The 24912-nt window shown below is 44.6% G+C and overlaps 1 long non-coding RNA gene across 2 annotated transcripts in view; it reads right to left on the reverse strand.

The window, feature by feature from the left end:
* LOC132658256 (uncharacterized) overlaps positions 1-24912 on the reverse strand; it is a 64108-nt gene that overhangs the window by 19799 nt on the left and 19397 nt on the right. Inside the window, exon 2 of one of the 2 annotated variants that reach the window (XR_009597618.1) lies at positions 22805-23900. The exons of the other annotated variant lie outside the window; for it this stretch is intronic. This is a non-coding gene — a long non-coding RNA (uncharacterized LOC132658256). Of the gene's footprint in view, positions 1-22804; positions 23901-24912 lie in introns of those variants that run through there. 2 annotated transcript variants of the gene reach the window in all.

The raw sequence follows: 24912 nt of genomic DNA on the forward strand, positions 1-24912 counted from the left end.
ATCTTGTAGACATGTTCACTTGTGTTATATTTTTTATTCCGCACATAAGTGATATCATATGGTATTTGTCTTTCTCTTTCTTATTTATTTTGCTTAGTATAATAATCTCTAGGTCTATGCGTGTTGTTGCAAATGGCACTGTGGCACTCTTTTTATGGCTGAGTAATATTCCACTGTGTATATACACCACATCTTCTTTATCCATTCCTCTATTGATGGACATTTAGGTTATTTTCATGTCTTGACTATTGTAAATAGAACTGCTGTGAACACTGGGGTGCATGTATCTTTTCATGCATTTATAGATTTGTCCGGATATATGCCCAGGAGAGGGAATGCTGGATCATATGCCAACTCTGTGCTAGGTCCTTTTCATGCATCATACCTTTTCACATGCTCAGAAACCTATAGATAATGCTCTCAACCTCCTCCTCTCAAGTGCAGCCTCATTCCTTCTTCTCAGGAACACATACATCTCTTACCTATTTCCTATTTCAAACACCTGGCAGTTACATGTAATCACTGCAGTTTCATATGTATAACAAAGATGCTGGAGGGACAGCCTCAGTCCAATATGGGGAGTTTCAGGTCTCTGGAGGGTCAAAGACCTCCCTGACACAATCAACAAAGCTTCTTTCATGCAGTGTTTAAAAGGAAGCCTATCTAAAGAAATTTGTCATTTTTGTAAAGAAAAAGTGTCCAAAAGATGCCAAACTCTTCCAGTCAGGACTTTGTCTTTGACGGGACTCGTGACAAGCCATTGCTCCCTTCACAGCGAGTCATCTGGCCAGCTACGATTTAGGATCCTTTTCCAGGAAATCCACCCGCTGAACAAAGGCTGTTGGACCTGTTACAATTTTATCATCAGTAAATGAGACTGAAAGTCGGGTGCATTTACAAGCAAGAAGGCACAGTGTAACTGGTGATGATAGAGTCATTGCATGTTTTCCATAATTTCCTAACAAGGGTCATGCCTTGAAGACTCAGCAGTGATGCAACGACAGAAAAAGGAGAGGAATTTACATAGAAGGCAAAGATGCGAACTGTGTTATGTGAGTTCTGTCTCTCCTTGGTGAAGGAGCAACATTTGAGATGTGTTTCCATTAATCTGTCCCCCACCCCAAACCACCAAAACATGCTTAACAATGGGGCTTCACTCTGTAGCTACAATTCATCATATCTAGAATTATTTCAGTGAATCAATGAAGTAATAATGGAGCACATGGCTTTATCACTTGTTTGTGTCCCTTGATATAGATATTCGGTACAGTAAACATGTGGCATCTGCAGATTTAACATGCTGGTTGCTTCAGCTGTCAGTAAAGACCCCTGACAGCGTGGGAACGTGCAGCTTTGCTGAGATACGGGCAGGAATGGCGCCACCCAGCTGGGTGTAGCTGAGTGAAGAGAGCAGACCAGCCCGCTTCCCGAAACAGCTTTGTGTTTCTCAGCAAGTGGTCCAGTAGGCAGAAACCTACCAGAAAATAAAAACGACTTTAAAAACTGTTTCTGGGAATTCCCTGGCGGTCCAGTAGTTAGGACTCTCACTGACAGCAGCCCTGGTTGGACCCCTGGATGAGGAACTAAAATTCCCCAAGCCACTTGGCAAGGCCAAAAATGAAACAAAAAACTGTTTCTTTGCATATATTGCCACTACCACCACCCAACACGTACACACGAAAGAAAAAACTAATCATTAACACTGTTGCTGGAAGTAATGAAGATGTGAAGAGTTGTGAAAAAGTAATGGTTTTTCAGAACTGTAATTTAGGATAAATTAAAGATTGGTGTTTTGATCTTGATGGCAATTTAACTTTCTTAATCCACATAATTGCAGATGTTTGAAAAGAGATTTGAGAAACCATTTCAGGAAATGTTTTCAGGCAGCTCAAAAATCTTATAGAGTGAGATACAAAACTTAAGTGAAAGAGCAGTGGTTAATTTGTGGTAAGAGTCTATAGCAGGAATCAGCAGCCTCTCCATGTAAATAGGATTCAGAAAGACCCTGAAAATCTGGAGAAATACTTATGGATCATCAAATTTGGAGACATATGAAGATCTCTGTAAAGGTCAAAAGTTTGCTCTTCTTTCTGTAAGCATGGCCAATGGTTGAATACACATCCATCTTTTCGTTTCAGTATTCCTCACCCAAAATGTGCTACAAACATGCCTTAGAGGTTGAAAAATTCTGAACTCCCTGGAACAAGATTTCCTCACGGGGAGGGAGGTGGGTAAAAGCAGCCAGTGTGCCTCGAATAGCAGCCCTTTCCCATTAGGAAAGTCTTCTGATTTATCTTCCAAAGGCTCATCCTCTTTCTACACATATATTATCCAACACTGCATACTCATCCTCACTTCCCTCTCTACCTGATTTGTTATTTTACTCTTGTTAAACAATGTCCAGGTTTACCATGTTTATATCTCATAACTATCAATGTCCTTTCAGATATAAGCTTGGAGCCTGGTGGGCTACAGTGCATGGGGTTGCAAAGAGTCGGATACGACTGAGTGACTAACACTTTCACTTTTGGTATATATAAACAACAAAGGTAACTACCAAGTATTATGGTTATTAATTACATTAATAGTTGTTATTATACCATACTATATGTGAAATACATATATTCTATATATGATCTATAATGTAATATCTATATTAGTTATACTATAGTAACAGTTATATAGTATTAATGTTATAGTATACTATAACATTCCAATTTATATACATTATCTTTTATCCTCACAATACTGGAAGATAAAATTTACAAAAACCAAGGCACCAGAGTGGCAGGCAACTAGCTCATATTGTCATAGCTAATAAGTGGTAGATTCAGGATTCAAACCCAAACGGGAAGGAATCTATGTCAGGGCTTGTTCTATTACTAAGTTGCCTCTAATGGTGTACATCTTGTTAATATCCCTTTCTGATCTATCATTAATCACACAGAGCATCAGCAGTTTTATAAAAGCTGTTTATGAAGCAGAACTAAAGCAGGGTTAACTACACACACACACACACACACACACACACACACACACAATCCCTTTATGCAGCTGGATTCCTTCATCCTCTCAACCAGAGGTGTCCATACCTACTCCATGCCAGAGACAGGCACGAGTACATAAGTCAGGCATGGTCCCAGTCTTCATGGAGCTTCTATTTTCACTCCTACTGATTCCTCGGGTGTGTCTTAAATGATACCTCCTTCAGTAGATAGCCCTTGTCACCCCAGACTTAATTAGGTACTTCATTATACTCTTCTTGGACTTTTCCTTCATAACACTCATCTCCCTTTAATTATTTCACTGCCTTTCATTCCTCTGTCCTGTGACCTCCTTGGAGGTGAGACAGTTGTCCTGTTCCTGCTCTAACCAGTAGCACCTGGCGCCTAAGAGAAATTTAGTAAATATTTGTTGAATGAATGGATGTGAATAAGCAGTGGGAGCAGGTTCTCTCAAAGGTTCGAGAAGGTGGTGCACCAGCTAGCAGTTAGCTGACTGTCAGCTTCGTGGGTGCCAACCTCTTCTCAACAGAAACTAGCAGTCTCCCTCCCACTGCACACCTCTTCCGGTGTCCGCCTTGCCGTGAGGTCTGCCTAGGCTCGCCTCGCCTGGGAGCTGTACCAGCAGGTGGAAGCCTGCCCTGCAGAAAGGACTGATTAATCCTAACTGTCAAGTCAGGCTCACAGATCTTGCCTGTGCACACCCATCCAATCTGGGTATCCCTTTGATCACAATCTCTGGTCCTGGGTTGAACCTCAAGAGAGTCAACAACTCCTGGAAGGAATGACCACACCCCACTCCACCCCTGGCTGTGGGGATTAACTGGAGACCTGGTTTTCTGCACCCTGTAGGACAAGATCATACACCTGGCAGTAACGTGGTGTCTGAAAGAGATGGAGAATCTGGCACCGAGAGGCATAGGTGAGGAGGCCCTCAGGGTGAAGCTCAGAAAGGGAGCCTTGAGGGCTTCCCTTGTGGCTCGGTGGTAAAGAATCTGCCTGCCAACGCAGGAGACATAGGCTCAATCCCTGATCCAGCAAGATCTCACCTGCTGTGGAGCTGCTAAGCCTGTGAACCACAATATTGTGCCCGTGCTCTGGAGCCCAGGAGCTGCAAGGGCTGAGCCTTTGCCCCGCAGCTACTGAAGCCTGGGGGCCCTAGAGCCTGTGCTCCAGAGCAAGAGAAGCCATCGCAGCGAGAAGCCCACACCCCGCAACTGGAGAGTGGTCCCCGCTTCCCCGCATCTAGAGAAAAGGCCACACAGCAACAAGACCCAGCACAGCCAAAAATACATAAAATAAAAAAGAAAGAAAGGGAGCCTTGAGCAGGCAGGGGTGGGAACTTCCATGTTTCCCTCAAGACTCGGACATTTCTCTGGGATGGAGGCAGCAGGTCAGGAGCCAGGGAGCGGAGATCCCTGCCATCGGTTGTGGGCACAAGATGAATCAGCTGAGTCTGTCTGGTGAATCAGATTATCGGGTTACCTGCTGCTCAGTTCTTTGCTTTCCCCTCTCTTAACTCTATGCCTTTACAGAAGTCCTGCTTAATTGTTTAAAGTCTCTGAGGTGCTGATGACTTCAGCTGTGGTTGTTCAGAAGCACAAAGGGACAAGGACAGGGAGACATCTAGGTACGTGGCAGGGCTGGGAAGTCCCTTGCTCTCCCCACAGAGATGCTCCCTCCCACTGCCACCCCTCAGAGGATGTATCTCTTCTTATTACGGGAGATGTCCATTTCTTTGCAGCATCTGAGCCAGTTAAGGAAGTCCCCTGACTCCAGGTTGAAAGTCAGTTATCTTTTTTTTTTTTGAAATAGTGAATAAAAAATAAATTAATTAAAATTTCAGTTTCAGTTAAAAAAAAAAAGTGGTACTTTGCCCATGTGTGAATAACCAACATTCTACAGCCTCATAGCTCTCTCCCATGTGCCCACAGTCCCTCATCTTCCAGCCCATTGTCAGTCTTCCTCAGTCTACAGCTGGAATTTGTGACCACCGAGGGCAGACCCTGTTGTCCTCAGCCCTCAATCTGGGACTCAAAGTTAATGCTCTGTTGAGTCTTTGACAACCTCAGAAGAGAGTCCAGTTACAGTGGTATATTGGTAAATCTATACTAGGGGGCTACAGGGTGGGGGAAAAGTCCCTAATTTGTAGGGGTTTTCAGTTTCCATGGTGTAAATGCTCCCTTTTACCACGACTGATTTCCAATTACCAATGGTTTAACAATCAGCTTGGAAAACTCCTGAATACTTAACATTCTCACCAGCCAGTCTGAGCTGGCTCCAGCATACCACCAATTCAGGAGGATTTCTAGTGTGTCTCTGGGCCCCTGACAAGTCTTGATAAAGTGATTAAATAGGCCTGGTGGAAGTAAAGATAAGGAGAAGACTTCATGTGCTATTTCTATCCCCTGGTTTCCTTGGCTCAGAGCCCTGTAAAGAGGATGACTTTTGGGAGTCAGGAGAGCTCTCGGTTCAAATACTTGTGTGACTTTGGGCAAGTTTCAGCTTCCAACTCTGCAAATTAGGATTGATAAAAACTCCCTGAAGGATCACTTTGAGAATGAAATGAGAGGCCCAAATAAAATGCTTAATGTATAGCAAGCTCTCAAATGTCCTTTCTTTTGTTCCCCTATCTTTGTCTTAATTTTGCCTGTATTAGTTCAAGTAACTGTTTTTCAAGTCGTGTCCGACTCTTAGCAACCCAGTTGACTGTAGCCCGCCAGGCTCCTCTGTCCATGGGATTCTCCAGGCAAGAATACTGGAGTGAGTTGCCATGCCCTCCTCCAGGGGATCTTCCTGACCCAGGAATCAAACCCACATCTCCTGTGGCTCCTGCTTTGCAGGCGGATTGTTTACCGCTGAGCCACCGGGGAAGCCCCAGTTCAAATAATTATTTTTCAAAAGGTCCAACAGAGGGAGCCCAAACTCAACACTGTTAGAGTGGGGGCTGGTAATTCAACCCAACTCTCACTATAGTTTGAGTTTAACTGCAAAAACTTTGAAGGGCATACCTCTTTCTCTCTTCAGGGCTCACCCTTGTCCTCATCCTCAAAGAGATGAGTCCATTTAAATATTCCATTAACTGGTGTTTATGCCAGCTGGCTTCGTTCTCCTTTAAGATGGCAAGCTACACCCAGAATCAAAAACCACAGTCCACAAAGGGGGCTCCACATCAGGATCAGAACAAGGACAATGGGCTTCCCTAAAGCTGGTCTCCACACAGCAGAGCACACAAAGCTTCCTGCGCACCCACCGTGCCTCCTGCATCAAACCAGGTCCCATAATATACCAAACACCAAATACTCATTCGGATTTATGGTAAAATTGTGCAGCAGAAGGCTGTGGTTAGATAGCTAGAAAAACTTTCCAACTATAAAACAAATTTATAAGGAAGCGGAGTCTTTGGCTCTAACTAGGGGAGGGGAGGCAGAGGCAGAGGGGGCCTGATCGCTAGATATAAGAAGTTCGGCTGCTCACAAACACTGGAGTTATTTGAATGCTACAGGGAGAGACAGCAAATGAAACTTTGAGGAAATCTGATGGTAAAGAGCTTTTGGTAACCTGAGAAACTGTCAGAAACTTTGACGCACAAAAACTCTTCATTAGAAATGAATGAAAAGTCTTGGAATTGAACAATGTGTGGCGCTTTCCAGCTGACTGACCTACACAAGTTATTTAACCTCTTTGAGACTCAATCATGCATATATTTATTGACTCACCCTATTATTTATTGAGCATCTTGTATGTATATCATGTATGGGGTTAAGTGAATCCTGAGGGGACTATGGTGGGCAAAATTAAGGACTTTTTTTTTTTCAAGGGGCTTACAATTTATTCATCTATAAAAAGGCATACTGGGAACTACCTGGTAGTCCAGATGACACCACACTTATTGTAGAAATTGAAGAGGAACCAAGGAGCCTTTTGATGAAGGTGAAAGAGGAGAGTGAAAAAGCTGGCCTAAAACTCAACATTCAAAAAAAGAAGATCATGGCATCCAGTCCCATCATTTCATGGCAAATAGATAGGGAAACAATGGAAACAGTGACAGAGTTTATTTTCTTGGGCTCCAAAATCACTGCAGATGATGACTGCAGCCATGAAATTAAAAGACGCTTGCTCCTGGCAAGAAAAGCTATGACCAACCTAGACAGCATATTAAAAAACAGAGACATTACTTTGCCAACAAAGGTCCGTCGAGTCAAGGCTATGGTTTTTCCAGTAGTCATGTATGGATGTGAGAGTTGGACTAGAAAGAAGGCTGAGTGCCGAAGAATTGATGCTTTTGAACTGTGGTGTTGGAAAAGACTCTTGAGTCCCTTGGACTGCAAGGAAATCAAACCAGTCAATCCTAAAGGAAATCAATCCTGAATATTCGTTGGAAGGACTGATGCTGAAGCTGAAGCTCTAATGCTTTGGCCATCTGATGCAAAGAAATGACTCCTTGGAAAAGACCCTGATGCTGGAAAAGACTGAAGGCAGGAGGAGAAAGGGATGACAAAGAATGAGATGATTGGATGGCATCACCGACTCAATGGGCATGAGTTTGAGCAAACTCATGGAGATAGTGAAGGACAGGGAAGCCTGGCGTGCTGCATTCCATGGGATTGCAAAGAGTCGGACACAACTGAGCTACTGGACAACACCAGTGGTTAGGACTCTGAGCTCTTATTGCTGAGGGCCCAGGTTCAATCCCTGGTGGAGGAATTAAAATCCCACAAGCCATGCAGCTTGGTCAAACGAAACAAAGCCAAATAGATGTAGTAACACTGGGATGACTAGATATCCATGGGCAAAAGAATGAATCTGGATCCCTATCTCACACCATATAAGAAAATTAACTCAGAACAAATGAAAAATCTAAAAGTGAAAGCTAAATCTATTAAGCTCTTGGAAGAAAGCATAGGCTCAAATCTTTGTGACTGTGGATTAGGTAATGGTTTCTTGGCTATGAAACCAAATGCACAAGTAACAAAAGATAATACAGATAAATTGGACTTCACCAAAATTTAAAACTTTGGTGCTTCAAAGGACACCATCAAAAAAGTGAAAAGATGCCAAGATACGAAATGGAAGCAACCTAAGTGTCCATCAACAGATGAATGGATAAAGAAGATATGGTATGTATACACAGTGGAATATTACTCAGCCATAAAAAGAGTGAAATTTTGCCATTTACAGCAACATGGATGGGCTTGGAGGGCATTATGCTAAGTGAAGTAAGTCAGGCAGAAAAAGATAAATACTAGACATCGTTTACCTGTGAAATCTGAAAAATACAGCAAACTAGTGAATGTAACAAAAAAGAAGCAGACTCACAGATACAGGGAACAAATCAGTGGTTGCCAATGGGGAGAGGGAGTTAGGAAGAGATAATATAAGGACAAGGGTTTAAGAGGTACAAACTATTACATATAAAATAAATTATAAAGATATACAGCACAGGACATATAACCAATATTTTATAATAACTGTAAATGGAGTATAACCTTTTTTTAAAAAAAGTGAAAAGATAACCCACAGAATGAGATGAAAATACTTGTAAGTCATTGATCTGTTAAGGGGGTTGTATCTAGTAGGATATACTAAGAATTCTTACAATTCGGTAATAAAAAGACAAACCAAATAGGCAAAGGATCTGTATCAACATTTCTCCAAAGATATACAAATAACCAATAACCACATAAAAAGATTCTCAACATCTTTAGCCATTAGAAAAACACTTACATAAACCCACAGTGAGATACCACTTTACACCCTCTAAAATAGCTAGAATCAAAAAACAGATTGGAAGGGCTTCCCCCGGGGGTCCAGTGGTTAGGAATCCACTTTCCAATACAGGGACACTGTATTCCAGCCATGGTCGGGGCAACTAAACCAATGTGTCACAACTACCAAGCCGGTGAGCTCTAACAAAATACCCTGCATGACACAACAAAGGTCCCGAGTGCCTTCAACCAAGACGCGACACAGCCAAGTAAATAAATAAATAAAAATCAAAGCATAATAATAGTTCTTACCCCATAGGGTCATTGTGAACAGTAAATGAGATGAATTTTGGCTGATGAAATAGCTAAAACAACATCATTTATCAATCAGGCCTGGAGAGGGGTGTTTGGAATGGGGGAGGGACACTTAAGCTTTGTACTTTATTTATCTATTGTCTAGATTTTTAAACTGGTACATTTTTGTAATTCAAAAATAAAGCAGTAAAGAGCTGCTTATTCCTGTGTTACTGATTTATTCAAGACTTAACATCCACAGAGAAGTGCATGAGGATTGAGAACAACATTCTATTCTTGACTTATGTTTGACCTTCTGTGTTTGTGTAACTTTTTCCAGATTTCGTCAGCTTTGCTTACCTTTCTCCCCCACTGCCCCTCAATTTGCTTAAGTCCATTAGTCACAAAATTTTAAACCTCCCCATCAAATCCCTGGATCCTCTGAATCAGCCCAAGAAAGACCCCAGATCCCACACAGGGCGGGGGGCCTTGCCTATTCCTGGCCAGTGTCCTCTGAACTCCTCTTCCCCATTTTTATCGCCTTCCCTATACCAAACCCTCCTAGAGATCTGATTTAAAGCTTCTCACTTTGCAAACAGAGAGGTCTGCTCTTCCAGGAGGCCAGAGCTGGCTGGCTGGGAGTCTGGCCGGAAGTCAGTTTCCTGGGTGGGAGAACACTGGCTGAAAGCCAGACGGCTGACGTCACCTGGTCCAGATGGTGGACACCATTGCCCAATCAGAGGAAATTGATGCTGGCAACACATTTCTCTATGACTGTCTTCCTCCATTCAGAAAAGCATTTTCCTCGCCAGGAAGCAGCTGAGTAGGAGGGGAAAATACCCTGGCCTTTGAACCATGCGGCATATTGACCATGAGGCTGGCCGTGGCATTGACTGACAAATGAATGTGAGACCCGACACTGGACTCAGGGCCAGAAGACTCAAGTCTGGGTCTCTGCCACCTAAATTCTAACCTTTGACAAATCACCTCGGTAGCTTTTCTGAGCTGTGAGTAATAATACCTCCTCACAGAAGCTACTGTTGCATGTCTGGAATGAGGTCATCCATGTGAAAGCTTTCATAAACCTGAAGCAGGATGTCAATACATCATCATTCTGCCTTCCAGAGGGCAGAAGACCCTGAGGAGGCAGGCTGATCCAGGAGCCAGGCAGCCTACACCAGAATGTGCAGCCGGGACACATAATTTAAACTCTCTGTGCCCAGTTACCTCGTGGTCACAATGGGGAAAATGATACGAATACCCACCTCATCACAGGCTTGCCAGGAGGGTGAAGTACCTACTCCACTTGGAGCACATAGATCATCTCCCAGCTGTGGCAGTGCTCACCAAGACTTAGCCGGATAATCCTTCCCCAGGCCATCTTTTGCACCTGCAGGCCCTGACCTGGATGTTCAGCCCAATCCCAGGAGATCTCATGAAAAGAGATCCTGGGAATTCCCTGACTGTTCAGTGGTTAGGACTCCAAGCTTTCACTGCCAAGGGCTCAAGGTCAGCCCCCGTTGGGAAACTAAGATTCTGCAAGCCTCTTGGCATGGGCCCCTCCCCCCAAAATGAGGGGGATTCTACCCCCACCCACAGTCCACACAGCAGGCAGAGCTCTTTAACTGAAATCTGACCGTGTCACTCGTCTGTTTCACCACCCAAATCTACCCCAGCCCCACCCTCGCACCCAGGTAGACACCAAGCCCTGGTGATAGGCCCTTGAGCCCTCTCCAGCATCTCCTCTTGCCTGCTGCCTCTCATCAAGGGTTCAGCAACACCAGACTGCCTGGCACTTCTCACCTCCACTAGCTGGTCCAGCCTACCTTCCCCAGCCCTGCTTTGCCAACTCCTAGTTACCTTTTGAGCTTCCCTGGTGGCCCTTTAAAACTCTCAGATTCATGTCTCCCAGAAAGCCCTTTCTGACTTTCCTGAGCAGAGCCGGGTGCCCCTTCCGCTATGTTCCTAGCAGGCACTTCCATCACTGCACAGGCCAAACTGTACCCTAACTCTTCAGGTGACTGCTTCACACCAGCCTGGGGGATCCTTGAAAGAAAAGGCCAGCACTGGGTCTTGCTCATCTCAGTAAACTCAGCATGAGCACAGTGCCAGGCACACAGTAGGTGATCAGTAATGGCTGAGTGGAAAGACTGATGAATGAATGACCAGGAACTAAGAGAGTACCAGTTTGCTTGGCCATGCTGCATGACTTGTGGGATCTGCCAGGGATTGAACCTGGGCCGTGGCAGTGAGAGCATGGAATCCTAGCCACTGGACCTCCAGGAAATTCCGATGTTCAGCTACCTTAACAGATGATGCTGTTTGCCTGGGTTTGGGATGAACATCTTGGAACAGATATAGTTTCCATTCTCCTCAACCACTATTTTTCTCAGAATCACCCCTGTCTCTGTCTCAGGCACCCTCTGTACCTATCCCTTTACCCTGCTCTTATGCTTGGCTTCTCCTTCCTTAATACCTTGTTTCTCCTCCTTGTTCTGTGTCATATATCTAGACCCTTTGCTGCTTTGTATTCTTTTCCTTTCATCTTTCATTTGTGCTTGAGTGGTGGTCTCTGTTCTCTTACCACTTATCAAGCATTCTGGGCTGTTTAAGAGTTTCCCTGGGCTCATGACTCCTCAGAAAGGAAGAAGGAGATTTTGAAAGGAAGGAAATCAATCCTTATTATGTGTCCAGAAGTCCCACACGTTTTATTTCATATAATCTTAGTAATAAGCTTATAGCATGGCATGTCATTCAAAGAAGCTAGATTATGCTTCTGTAACAAAGAACCTCAAAATCTCAGTGGTTTTTCACAACAAAGATTTATCTATTGCATTTATACAACCCACTTATCAATGGTGGGTTGACTGAGGCTCTGCTCTGAGCCACCGTTGCCTAACCTCAGGGCCCAGGATGACAGCATGTGCGTGCTAAGTAACTTCAGTCATGTCTGACTCTTTGCAACCCTGTGGACTATAGCCCATCAGGCTCCTCTGTCTGTGGAATTCTCCAGGCAAGAATGCTGGAGTTGGTTTCCATGCCCTCCTCCAAGGGATCTTCCTGACCCAGGGATCGAACTGGCATCTCTTATGTCTCTTGCACTGGCAGGTGGGTTCTTTATCACTAGCACCACCTGGGAAACCCCTAAGGATGACAGAGTAGCCGCTACCTAGAACATTGCCATTTGCCGTCGTAGAGGGGAAGAATGTGGAAAAGCACAGCATATGCTAGCTTCTAACACTTCCATGTAGAAGGGACACATTTTAATTGGTCACATAGCCATTCCTTAATTGGTAGGAGTTAAATGACAAACTCTAAGAGATGATGCTGTGAAAGTGCTGCACTCAATATGTCATCAAATTTGGAAAACTCAGCAGTGGCCACAGGACTGGAAAAGGTCAGTTTTCATTCCAATCCCAAAGAAAGGCAATGCCAAAGAATGTTCAAACTACTGCACAATTGCACTCATCTCACATGCTAGCAAAGTAATGCTCAAATTCTCCAAGCCAGGATTCAACAGTAGGTGAACTGTGAACTTCCAGACAGTCAAGCTGGCTTCAGAGGAACCAGAGATCAAATTGCCAACATCCATTGGATCATCAAAAAGGCAAGAAAGTTCCAGAAAAATATTTACTTCTGCTTTGTTGACTACGCCAAAGCCTTTGACTGTGGATCACAACAAAATGTGGAAAATTCTTCAGGAGATGGGAATACCAGACCATCTGACTTGCCTCCTGAGAAATCTGTATGCAGGTCAAGAAGCAATAGTTAGAACTAGCTAGACATGGAACAACAGACTTGTTTCAAATGGGGAAAGGAGTACGTCTAGGCTTGTATTGTTACCCTGCTTATTTAACTTATATGCAGAGTACATCATGAGAAATGCTGGGCTGGATGAAGCACAAGCTGGAATCAAGATTGCCAGGAGAAATATCAATAACCTCAGATATGCAGATGACACCACCCTTATGGCAGAAAGTGAAGAAGAACTAAAGAGGCTCTTGATGAAAGTAAAAGAAGAGAGTGAAAAAGTGGGCTACAAACTCAACATTCAGAAAACTAAGATCATAGCACCTGGCCCCATCAGTTCATGGCAAATAGATGGGGAAACAATGACAGACTTTAATTTTGGGGGCTCCAAAATCACTGCAGATGGTGACTGCAGACATGAAATTAAGAGACGCTTGCTCCTTGGAAGAAAAGTTATGACCAACCTAGACAGCATATTAAAAAGCAGAGACATTACTTTGCCAACAAAAGTCTGTTTAGTCAAAGCTATGGTTCTTCCAGTAGTCATGTATGGATGTGAGAGCTGGACTATTAAAAAAGTTGAGTGCTGAAGAATTGATGTTTTTGAACTGTGGTGTTGCAGAAGACTCTTGAGAGTCCCTTGAACCTCAAGGAGACCCAACCAGTCCATCCTAAAGGAAATCAGTCCTGAATATTCATTGGAAGGACTGATGCTGAAACTGAAACTTCAATACTTTGGCCACCTGATGCAAAGAACTGACTCATTTGAAAAGACCCTGATGCTGGGAAGAAAGATTGAAGGTGGGAGAAGAAGGGGACAACAAAGGATGAGATGGTTGGATGGCATCACCAACTCGATGGACATGAGTTTGAGCAAGCTCTGGGAATTGGTAATGGACAGGGAAGCCTGGTGTGCTGCAGTCCATGGGGTCACAAAGCTTCTGACACAGCTGACCGACTGAACTGAACTGAACTGAAATGATGTGGCAACGTGCAGTCTTCCTAGGAATCTGGAAGGAGAGAGAGACTCACCTATTGGTGAACAGTCCTGATAACATGGTGTATATTCCTGTCTCCATTTTACAATTGAGGTTGAGGCACAGGAAGGTTATTTGTTCAAGGACCTGTAGTAAATGTCAGGGGAGCTGGGCTGAACCCATGCCTTTTGATTCCTGGGACTGTGCCCTTGCCACTCCACTGGAGGTTCAGTTCCGTTCAGTCGCTCAGTCATGTCTGACTCTTTGCGACCCTGTGGACTGCTGCACACCAGGCTTCCCTGTCCATCACCAACTCCCGAAGCTTACTCAAATTCATGTCCATTGAGTCAGTGATACCATCCAACCATCTTATCCTCTGTCGTCCCCTTCTCCTGCCTTCAATCTTTCCCAGCATCAGGGTCTTTTCAAATGAGTCAGTTCTTCACATCAGATGGCCAAAGTATTGGAGTTTCAGCTTCAGCTTCAGTCCTTCCAATGAATATTTAGGATTGACGGCCTTGATCTCCTTGCAGTCCAAGGGACTTTCAAGAGTCTTCTCCAACACCACAGTTCAAAAGCATCAATTCTTCGGTGCTCAGCTTTCTTTATAGTCCAACTCTCACATCCATACCTGACTACTGGAAAAACCATAGCCTTGACTAGACAGACCTTTGTTGGAGGTTCTAAGGTGCCTAAGCCTTGTCTACCATTTTCTACCTGGTCTTTGGACTCTGCTATGAAGCTTGATTGGTTGGAATGCCAGAGGCCAGATGGCATCTGCCTCTCATCTGGTGAGGGGCAATGGAGTCTCTCCCCAATGTGCGGTTTGGAAGACTTCTGATTTCAAGACAAAAACCAAGTAGGTCACAAAACTTGGAGCACTGTCATTAGAAACCTTCTAGACAAAGTTAGTGTGGGTGATAGAAGTCAGAATAGCAGTTCATTTAGAGGCGGGCAAGCCAGAGGTTTTGCATATTGACTAGATAGAGGTTCCAGGGAAACTTCTGGGGCGATACTATCTTGATCTAGATGGTGGTTAAATCGGTGAAGACAAATGTAAAAATTTATCAAGCTGCACACTCCAGGTTTGTACACTTTGCTATGTGTCATTTACATCTCAAAAAAGATGAATAATACAAAAGAAATATTCTGAAAAAAATATATCATTCATCAAAATAAAAGTATTTACCATGCCAAAGATCCAGCTAATAGAATGAAAAGACAAGGGACTGAGTGGGAGAAAATATTTGCCAGTCACATATTCAACAAAGGACAAGGAATTCTCAAAACTCAACAGCGAGTAACAGACAACCCAACTTTAAAAGTAGGCAAAAGACTTGAATAAACACTTCAACAAAGAGGATAAGAGGAAAGCAAATAAATACAGAAAAAGTTGTTCAATCATTGGCCATTAGGGAAACGAAATTAAAACCCAGATGAAATACCACTACAGATCTGTTAGAGTAACAAAAATAGGGAAATACTGACAGCACTGCCAAGTGTTAGCTAGAAGGCAAAGCAACAGGGACTCTCGTTCATTACTAGTGGAGCACAAACTCATACTCTGGAACATAGTTTGGCAATTTCTCGTAAAGTTAATACACTTACCATACAAGTCAATAATCCACTATTGTTTATTGTTGAGTTTATTGTTGCTGCTGATTTAATTTTCTTTTTTTTTTAACCATGCCACACAGCATGAGAGAAATAAAATAAACTAAAAATAAAAACCTATACACTATCTGAAAACTAAAGAAGAAAAAAAATTTTTAAGAGAAAAACATCCTATACACTATATACTCAGAGCAACTTTATTTGTAATTGCCAAAAACTGGCTAAAATGGGTAAGCGTCTCAGTTGACTTATTCATATACCATGGCATACTATCCAGAAACAAAAACAAATTATTCATACATGCAACAACTTGGAGGAATCTCAAAGGCATTATGCTGAGTGAAAAAATCTGGTCTCAAAAAGGTTACATGCTATATGACTCCATTTACGTGACATTTTAAAAAAGACAAAACTAAAGTGAGGAGACTAGATCAGAATAGCAAGAGATGTGGTGCGGGGGCGGGGGGCATATGTGGCTACAGAGGGGAAGCAGAGGGGAGTTTGGGGGGCAGTGGAGCTGCTCTGTATCTTGATGGTAGTTGTGATTCGACTGCAAATCTGGGGCCCACGGAGCCCCATCTCCTTTGTTCACTCCTCCATCCTCAGTGCCTGGAACTTAGGGATGGGGTACGTGCTCACGGACACAGTGAAGGAATGTTCTGGCTCCAGCCCTGATTCATCTTGGCACCCTTTGCAGACTACTCTATATTTAGCTTGCTCTCTGGCTGCCTACTGGACAGGCTGCAGCTGGAAGGCATCACCAGCCCCCCTTCACAGCCCAGGCCTGGTTCACAGGATCAGCCCTCCTGGAAAGCAGAGTCTCCAGCCGTCCCATAGTCTGAAATCTGTAAATATTAGCGATCTGAGGAGTTTATTGTTGCTGCTGATTTAATTTTCTTTTTTTTTAACCATGCCACACAGCATGCACAATCTTAATTCCCAACCAGGGACAAAACCCACACCCTCTGCGGTGGAAACATGGAGTCTTAACCACTGAACTAGCCAGGGAAGTCCCCATTTTCGTTTTTGAAGTACATTTTTACTGTAAAAATAACATTTGTTCAATGTTTAAAAGAAACCTCAGTCTAAAAAAAAAAATGTAGTCCCAGTACTAGTTCTTTCTCCACCTATATAGAAACATGTCTATGTATGTAAGCGTGTATAGAGGGAGTTCTCTGGTGGCTCAGATGATAAAGAATCTGCCTGCAACACAGGAGACCCCAGTTTGACCCCTGGGTCAAGAAGATCCCCTGCAGAAGGGAATGGCAACCCACTCCAGTACTCTTGCCTGGAGAATTCCATGGACAAAGGAGCCTGGTGGGCTACAGTCCACGGGGTTGCAAAGAGTCAGACATGACCAAGCAACTAATACACACAAGCATGTATATCCTTATAAATGTAATGGATATGAATGAACTGATCCACAGCTCTCGGGGCTCATATAATGTCCTATTTCTTTGTGGACTCATACCAAGTCTGGCTTCAACCCTGACCGTCATTGATGGTATTTTAGTGTCTGACAGTCTTCAGACACCCTGCCGTGGATCAAACAAGGAAACCAAGGTTTCTGCAGTTCTCGGGACACAGATGAGATTCTTCTCCTCTGACAATGTGGTCAGCATCATCTTATTCCTTACCCAGGCCTCTGGGGTCCATCAGAAACAGGCCACAAGTCTGACCTGGGTAATTCCTAATCAGCCAAGCACACCATCAGCAAAGCCAGGAGAGGGGAATAAAAACATCAACTTGGAAATAATTTGATATTCTAGACAAAGAAGAAAAAGGAAGAGGAGGAGATAGAGAACAAGAAGGCATCAAAGAACTCAGGCATCTAGGAAAAATCACATAGTACATCCTTAAATCTGTCTTTGGTTTTATGCAGTTCTTTTCATTTTTAATTACACTGGGACGAGGGGCACCACAACAGTTTCTGTTTGTCCACCGTCTGGATCTGGCCTTGCCTGGGGCGTGGGAAGTGGTTGTTGTAATTCTGAAAACACCCAGTGCAGTTCTTGCAGAAGCTGACAGCCAGTCCCATCAGAGAGGTTGCCCTTGAAAAGGCCCAGCTCTCCACATGCTCAGGAGAAACTGAGTCCCCAGAGGTCCAAGAATCATCCAGGAAATAGCTTACTAGAAATGTTTCTTGGATGGAGAAACCTACAATGGTCATAGTGCAGGAGATTTAAAGAAAAGACAGGATTCTCCTGAGAAATTTTAGTCCACTTTAGAAAACCAAACGCATATACTATATGAGAAACCCTTTGAGGACAAGGCAGGCCAATGGATACTTACGGAGCATCTACTCAGAAAAGCTAGTATTTGCTATTGCCCACCCCACGAGGTGTCAGCCTCCCTTCTCAGACCAGACAGCCAGCACCTTCCAGAACCAAGGCCTGCGTTGGTATGGGCTTTCTACCCACCCAGCCTGATTCTTCCCTTTCTTTCTGAAACACACACACACGTACAAACCCCTTAAGGATCAGGAATGGAGAAGGCAGTGGCACCCCACTCCAGTACTCTTGCCTGGAAAATCCCATGGACAGAGGAGCCTGGAAGGCTGCAGTCCATGGGGTCGCTGAGAGTTGGACATGACTCAGTGACTTCACTTTCACTTTTCACTTTCATGCATTGGAGAAGGAAATGGCAACCTACTCCAGTGTTCTTTCCTGAAAAATCCCAGGGATGGGGGAGCCTGGTGGGCTGCCCTCTATGGGGTCGCACAGAGTGGGACATGACTGAAGTGACTTAGCAGTAGCAAGGATCAGGAAACCCACAACTTCAAGGACACAAAGTCCTGACAATGCAGAAGAGGAAGAGAAGAATTCCTTTATTCCTTGTTAATTCTCAATAGATTATTGTTATAATAAATACATAATAAGTGGTCTTGCTATATATAACATATTTACTTAAATTTTCTCATTTCTTCAAATATGATGCCTGTTGGGAAAGTTATTGTGGGGGAGATCAACTAATAATCATTTATGAAATGTTTCTTGGATGAAGAAACCTACAATGGTCATAGTGCAGGAGATTTAAAGAAAAGACAGGATTCTTCTGAGAAATTTTAGTCCACTTTAGAAAACCAAATGCATATACTATATGAGAAACCCTTTGAGGACAAGGCAAGCTAATGGATACTTACGGAGCATCTACTCAGAAAAGCTAGTATTTGCTGTTGCCCACCCCACGAGGTGTCAGGCCCTGTACTAGTTCCCTGGATACTGCAACCATCCTGATGGAGATGCTTCCTGCACAATGAAGCTCCAAAGGACAGACATGAGACAAACAGAAATGAGGCAGTGACTCTTCTAAAAGGTGAAAATAAGTCGCCATAGGAATACAGAGCCAGAGGACAAAACCCAGGATGGGGTATCAGGGAAGACCTTCGTTAGGGACTGCCATTTAACTGAGACTTGCAAATGACAACCCAAAATAGAGAGACATCAGAGCTGGGGGAGGGGAAGCTGAGTTTATTGCTTATCTACAAGGGAGAGCCATGTTCTTCAAGAAGTCAGTTCAGTGGGTCTCCCTAAGAAGAAACTGAAAGGCCAAAATATAGACCCAGAAGGAGGAAGCTCACCAATAAAGCAGGAACTGAGTTCTGGTCTGTGACTCACAAAGGGAGTTGTCCATGCCACCATCTTCAGTTCTTAGTTCTCAAGAGTATGTGATTCTCAAAGAGGTCAGCGTCAGATCCTGTGATGCCTTGATGGACTTAGGCCAAAACGGGGCAAAACCATATCTGCTTATTGCAAAGCTAGATCAATTTTTCCTCACAAAGACCCAATAGAAGTGGAGCAGGCAAAGGAAGGAAGGAGGGAAGGTGATAGAAGGCTTAGATATCCAAGAGATATGGACATATTTGAGGAACCAAGAGAAACTCAACTTACAGAAGCAGGAAGGCAGAGATTCTACAAGGTAAATGCATTACCAAGGACAAAATAAAACAATGGTGTCACCTCTCCCCAAGGTTTAGGGACCCTTCCTCTATGTGTTACTCAATACCATCAGTCATCATGTACTTAAAGATGTACTAGAATGTTCCACTTACTGCCCTGTGGATCCCCTGAAGGAGGGCATGGCACCCCACTCCAGCATTCTTGCCTGGAGAATCCCATGGACAGAGAGCCTGAAGCCTGGAGGGCTACTGTCAACAGGGTCACAAAGAGTCAGTCACTTAGCATTCCTTCAAAAGGCTAAGGGTTCTTTGAGCGCAAGAACTGGGTATCCTGTACCTGGAGTCAGATCAGGCCTATGGTAACTGATTCGCTGTATTTGTGAAATTGACTATTTTACAGTGCTGAGAGGACAGATACACAGTAATTCAAGAAGGCTTCTTGGTGCCAGGTGTTGTGTTTTCCTTTGTATCCAGGGCACTGTGGTAGATGCTAGGGTTGTCTGAATAAACAAGAAAGCCAGTCATGGACCTTAAGTCAAGTGGCCAAGACAGACGTTAAACACAAGAGGACAAAAATTATGGTTTATTTCTAGCTGTGGTAAGTGCTACAAGGAAAAGTACTGGGTATTGTGAACACGTAATAGGGAGGCTTAACTGAGAGAATGACCTTTATGATAGTAAGGGTGAGTTGATTGACTCACAGAACTAGGAGGTGAAGAAAGAAAGATGAGGAGAGGAGGAGAGAGGGAGAGACTTTGGGAGTAATAAAAAGGAGCAATACAGGTACATGAAGGCCTGAAGGGGGAAAGAGTGCTGGCGAGAATACTGGAAGGAAATCCACTGGAATGGGAACATTAGCTACATTGGGATTGTGGGATTTGGGGTACTTATTTTCTTTAGTATGTACACATTTTGCATTTCACAGATTTTCCACAACAAACACGCATTATTTTAATCATCAGAGAGGGGCGGGGTTGGGAAGGGAACATTGTAAGTTTAAACAAAATAATAAAGGATGTGGGGAGAATGGGTGTCATGGAAGAAGGGGCACATTCCAGAGGGACTAGTGACTTAAGCGGTGAGTAATCTGCCTGGGGGAGAGCAACAAGCACGTTGATGGGGCTGGAACAAAGGAGCAGGGGTGACTCACAAATGATACAGTCAAAGCCGGTCCACCAAGGTCCACTAAGGTGAGGCCACACAGTTGGAGGTGATATGAAAAGTCACAGTGAGCTCCCTTCAAAGGGCATGAGCAGGGAGAGCAGGCACTATAGCCGAGGCGAGCAGGATGGGGAGAAACCTGAGACAGAAGGACCCTAAGTGGTCCCTTCGGGGCTGGTGGGTGACAGTGGAGATCTGGTAAGGCCAGTAGTCCTACAACATGGGGTAGATTTGGTTTTCTGCCACTTCCCAGGCACCAGTGGCTTAGGCTGTCCCATGCTTTCTGCCCAACAGCGGAAGGGGAAACTGCGGTTTCCAAAGATCCTTCCTGATCTGCAATCTGTCAGAAATAAACTGTTAGCCTGGAGACATTTCTAAAGAGATAAAGTCAAAGATCGGTGTGAGAGGGTGGGGGTGGCGGGGCACAGGCAGGATTTGGAAACTTGGGGCCTGATACAAGTTCTAAGATCTGTTCCACCCACTCCTGATCTAGATAAGCATTCCCTCCACCCACACTTGATACTCGGCCAGAATTTCCTCCTGAGCCTGTGATGCAGTTGAGGGCTGGGATGTGAGTTGGGGAGGGGACGGAAATTGGCTCCCTTCTCCCCTCCAAACTGGACCTACCAGAACTGCCTCAGCCACTTCCATTCAGGCTATCACCCCCCTCTTCCCATGAAGTTGCCTCAGATCACCATCTGACTGTCCCAGCTCTTGGCATCTCCACTCACCCCACAGTCCTGACATGGGTGCTGCCCAGTTAGAGAGATGAGGACCAACTGGCCTTCTACCCAGCTCGGAAGCTGAGTGCAGCACGAAGGTCTGTGACCTAGCCCTTACCTGCTCTCATGAGAAAAGAGATTCACTATCACATTAAATGATGGTATGAAATCACCATGCTAAATCAGTGTATCAAATGCAGGATTGGCTAGTCAGCAGCTGAGGGATCTCTATCCATAGCCCTGTAATTGGCCCTGGGCTACTGTAAGGATGGAGCAGGCAGGGGCACTAAAGGGACACTTCTGCTGTTTGGAGGCATCAAATTCTTAACAAAATAGCTTCAACCCAGAAGACCTGGGTTCACATCACCAGCTGAGCTCTTGCTGGCTGAGTCATCTGAGGGGTAGACCACTTACCCTTCTAAGTCCGTTAGTTTCTTCAACTGTGAAATGGTCATGATAGCTAGTTTAGGATCAAGTGATGTAGCATTTGAGAAAAACAGACTTAAAAAGAGTTCTTCCTTCCACAGGATCAACTGCAGGCCTACTATTCCTCAAAATGTTCAGGATAAAAGATTAAAAAAGACAATAGTAACAGGCCAGACCCCTTCCCTCAGGAAGTTCCTCCAGTCTTTATTATTACTGATGACTATTGACCGAGTGAGGAGGAGGCACTGGCACCCCACTCCAGTGTTCTTGCCTGGAAAATCCCATGGATGGAGGAGCCTGGTGGGCCGCAGTCCATGGGGTCGCTGAGGGTTGGACACAACTGAGCGTCCACTTTCACTTTTCACTTTCATGCATTGGAGAAGGAAATGGCAACCCACTCCAGTGTTCTTGCCTGGAAAATCCCAGGGACAGTGGAGCCTGGTGGGCTGCCGTCTATGGGGTCGCACAGAATCAGACACAACTGAAGCGACATAACAGCAGCAGCAGCATTGACCGAGTGGAGCCACCCATAAGAAGCAAATGGAGAACCCTGACAGAGGATGAAAGGTTGCATTTTCCAAAGATGTGTGCCCCTCCCCCTTGCTCGTCTGGTCCCAGGACTGACACTCCAGGGTGAGTTCACGTTCCTTCCCCATGAATCTGGGTGGGGCTGTGACTGCCGTAACCAATGGAATACGAGGAGAGCAATATGGATCATAATAAAGTGAGGTCATAGAAAGAACACAGTCCATGCCTAGTTCTCCTTCTCAGTAACCCAGACACCATGCAAGGGAAGCCCGATCTAGACCACGGGAAAGGAACTAAGGCCCCCAGGTGGTAGCCAGCATCCTCGGCTAAATGCTGACAGAAGGATCTCGCAGATGAAAGACCCCAGTCTCCAGGCATCCAGTCTCCCAGCTTTGACCGCAGACATCCTGGAGCACAGACAAGCCGTGCACATCCCCCCTGCACTCCATCCAAACTCCTGATCCACACAACCCCTAAAGGTAATGTTGGCTAAAAAGATACACAACGTGAGATTCTGATTAGTCACTAAGTCGTGTCTAACTCTTTGCAACCCCATGGACCATAGCCTTCCAGGGTCCTCTGTCCATGAGATTCTCCAGGCAAGAATACTGAAGTGGGTTGCCATGCCCTCCTTTAGGGGATCTTCCCGACCCAGGTATTGAACCCATGTCTCCTGCATTGGCAGGCAGATTCTTTACCACTGAGCCATTAGGAAAGCACAATGTGAGAGTTGTGAGTTGTTTTATTTGGGTCAAAATGAGGATGACAGCCTGGGAGATAGCACCTCAGATAGCTCTTAGAGACTGCTCCAAAGAGGCAGTGGGGAGAAATCAATATATAAGATTTTGGTGAAGGGGGAGTTCAGTGTAATCAAGCACTCATTTTACAAAAGGTATTCTGCTAGTCACAAGGAGCTGATGTCACCATGAAGGGATTTAGTGCTTTTCTAGACAGAAGGAGCTGCAAAGATTGGGATCATGAAATAAGTTCCTGAAAAATACAACTATCTAAAGACCTGTTCCACCAGTTTCCCTGGAGCACAGAGTGCCTCATTTTCTACCTTGAACTCTCTTCAGGGAGGGTCAAAGGTCAGCAGCCACAGCAGCACAGGCAGATGGCAAATGCCCTTGTTGATGTTCAGTCGCTGGCAAATGCTCTTGGCAAGTGCCAGTTAGTAGTTGACAGTAACAAAGAGTGTCATGCCCGCTAAATCTTGGGGTAATCTTCTAGGCCGTGTTAGATAATCAGATCATTTAGGACTAGCAGGAATGTTCAGTCCAATTCAGTTTCTCAGTGGTGTCCAACTCTGCAGCCCCATGGACTGCAGCACGCCAGGCTTCCCTGTCCATCACCAACTCCCGAAGCTTGCTCAAATTCATGCCCATTGAGTCAGTGATGCCATCCAACTATCTCATCCTCTGTTGGCTCCTTCTCCTCCTGCCTTCAATCTTTCCCAGCATCAGGGTCTTTTCTAATGAATCAGCTCTTTGCATCAGGTGGCCAAATATGGGAGCTTCAGCATCAGTCCTTCCAAAGAACAGTCAAGATTGATTTCCTTTAGGATTGACTGATTTGATCTCCTTGCAGTCCAAGGGACTCAAGAGTCTTCTTCATCAATTCTTTGGTGCTCAGCTTTCCTTATAGTCCAACTCTCACATTCATACATGACCACTGGAAAAACCATAACTTTGACTAGATGGACTATTATCAGCAAAGTAATGTCTCTGCTTTAAAATATGCTGTTTAGGTTGGTCATAGATTTTCTTCCAAGAAGCAAGCGTCTTTTAATTTCATGGCTACATCTGCAGTGATTTTAGAGCCTGAATGGGCAATGTAGAAAAAAAAAATTTTACTATTTATTTATTTGGCTGTGCCAGGTCTTATTTGTGGCTTGAGAGATCTTTGATCTTCCTTGCAGGATATAGGATCTTTAGTTGTGGTATGTGGGATCAGTGATCAAATCTCAGCCCTCTGAGCAGCGTAGAAATTGAAGGAGAAAGTGCCCTAGAGGAACTGAGTTAGTCAGATGGAATGGCGTTAAATGTGGAAAGCATTACTAGCCTTGACCACGTGGTTTCTAATTCTGTCCTGCTGTGAAATTGCTCCCTCAAAGGCCACCAACAAACTCCCAAATGACCAAACACCTCAGGCTTTTCTCCATGCTCATTCTCCTTCAACTTCTTTCCTTGACTTCCCGTCAAAATATACAGTCAATTACCACACGGACGTGCTTCTCTACCCCTCTCTGCTTTGCTTTACTCATTGGCTCTTCTTATCCCTCCCACCTTCCTACTAGGCTGTAACCAATTTGCTTCCCAAAGGCTTGCTCCTCTCTCTCTAACCTTGGCTCTCAAAGAGCTCACTCCTTGATGAACCACCACCTGTGTGTAGAGTCTCCCAAGCCAGTATCTCCATAACTAGTCCTATTCATCAACTGCACTCTTCTCAGTCACATCCGAGTCTTTGTGGCCCCACGGACTGTAGCCCACCAGGCTCCTCTATCCATGGAACTCTCCAGGCAGGACTACTGGAGTGGGTTGCCACTTCCTACTTCAGGGGAATCTTCCCGACCCAGGGATTGTCTCCTGCTTTGGCAGGCAGATTCTTTACCACCAGAGCCACCTGCGAAGCCCTATTCATCAACATGATCTCCTATCTTGTATTTCTAGTTTCCCTCTGGTCATGTGTCAACACCTTATTTCTTTGCCCCCTTGAATCCAACACATCCAAAGTCGACCCTCTGTAAAGGATTGCTGTCTGGGCCTCACCCAGATCCACTTTACAGCTGGTCTACTCATCCCCAGGAATCAGGCTTGTCTGATAATCCCACAC

The sequence above is a fragment of the Ovis aries genome, chromosome 20, assembly GCF_016772045.2.
Source record: "Ovis aries strain OAR_USU_Benz2616 breed Rambouillet chromosome 20, ARS-UI_Ramb_v3.0, whole genome shotgun sequence".
Taxonomy (NCBI): Eukaryota; Metazoa; Chordata; class Mammalia; order Artiodactyla; family Bovidae; genus Ovis; species Ovis aries.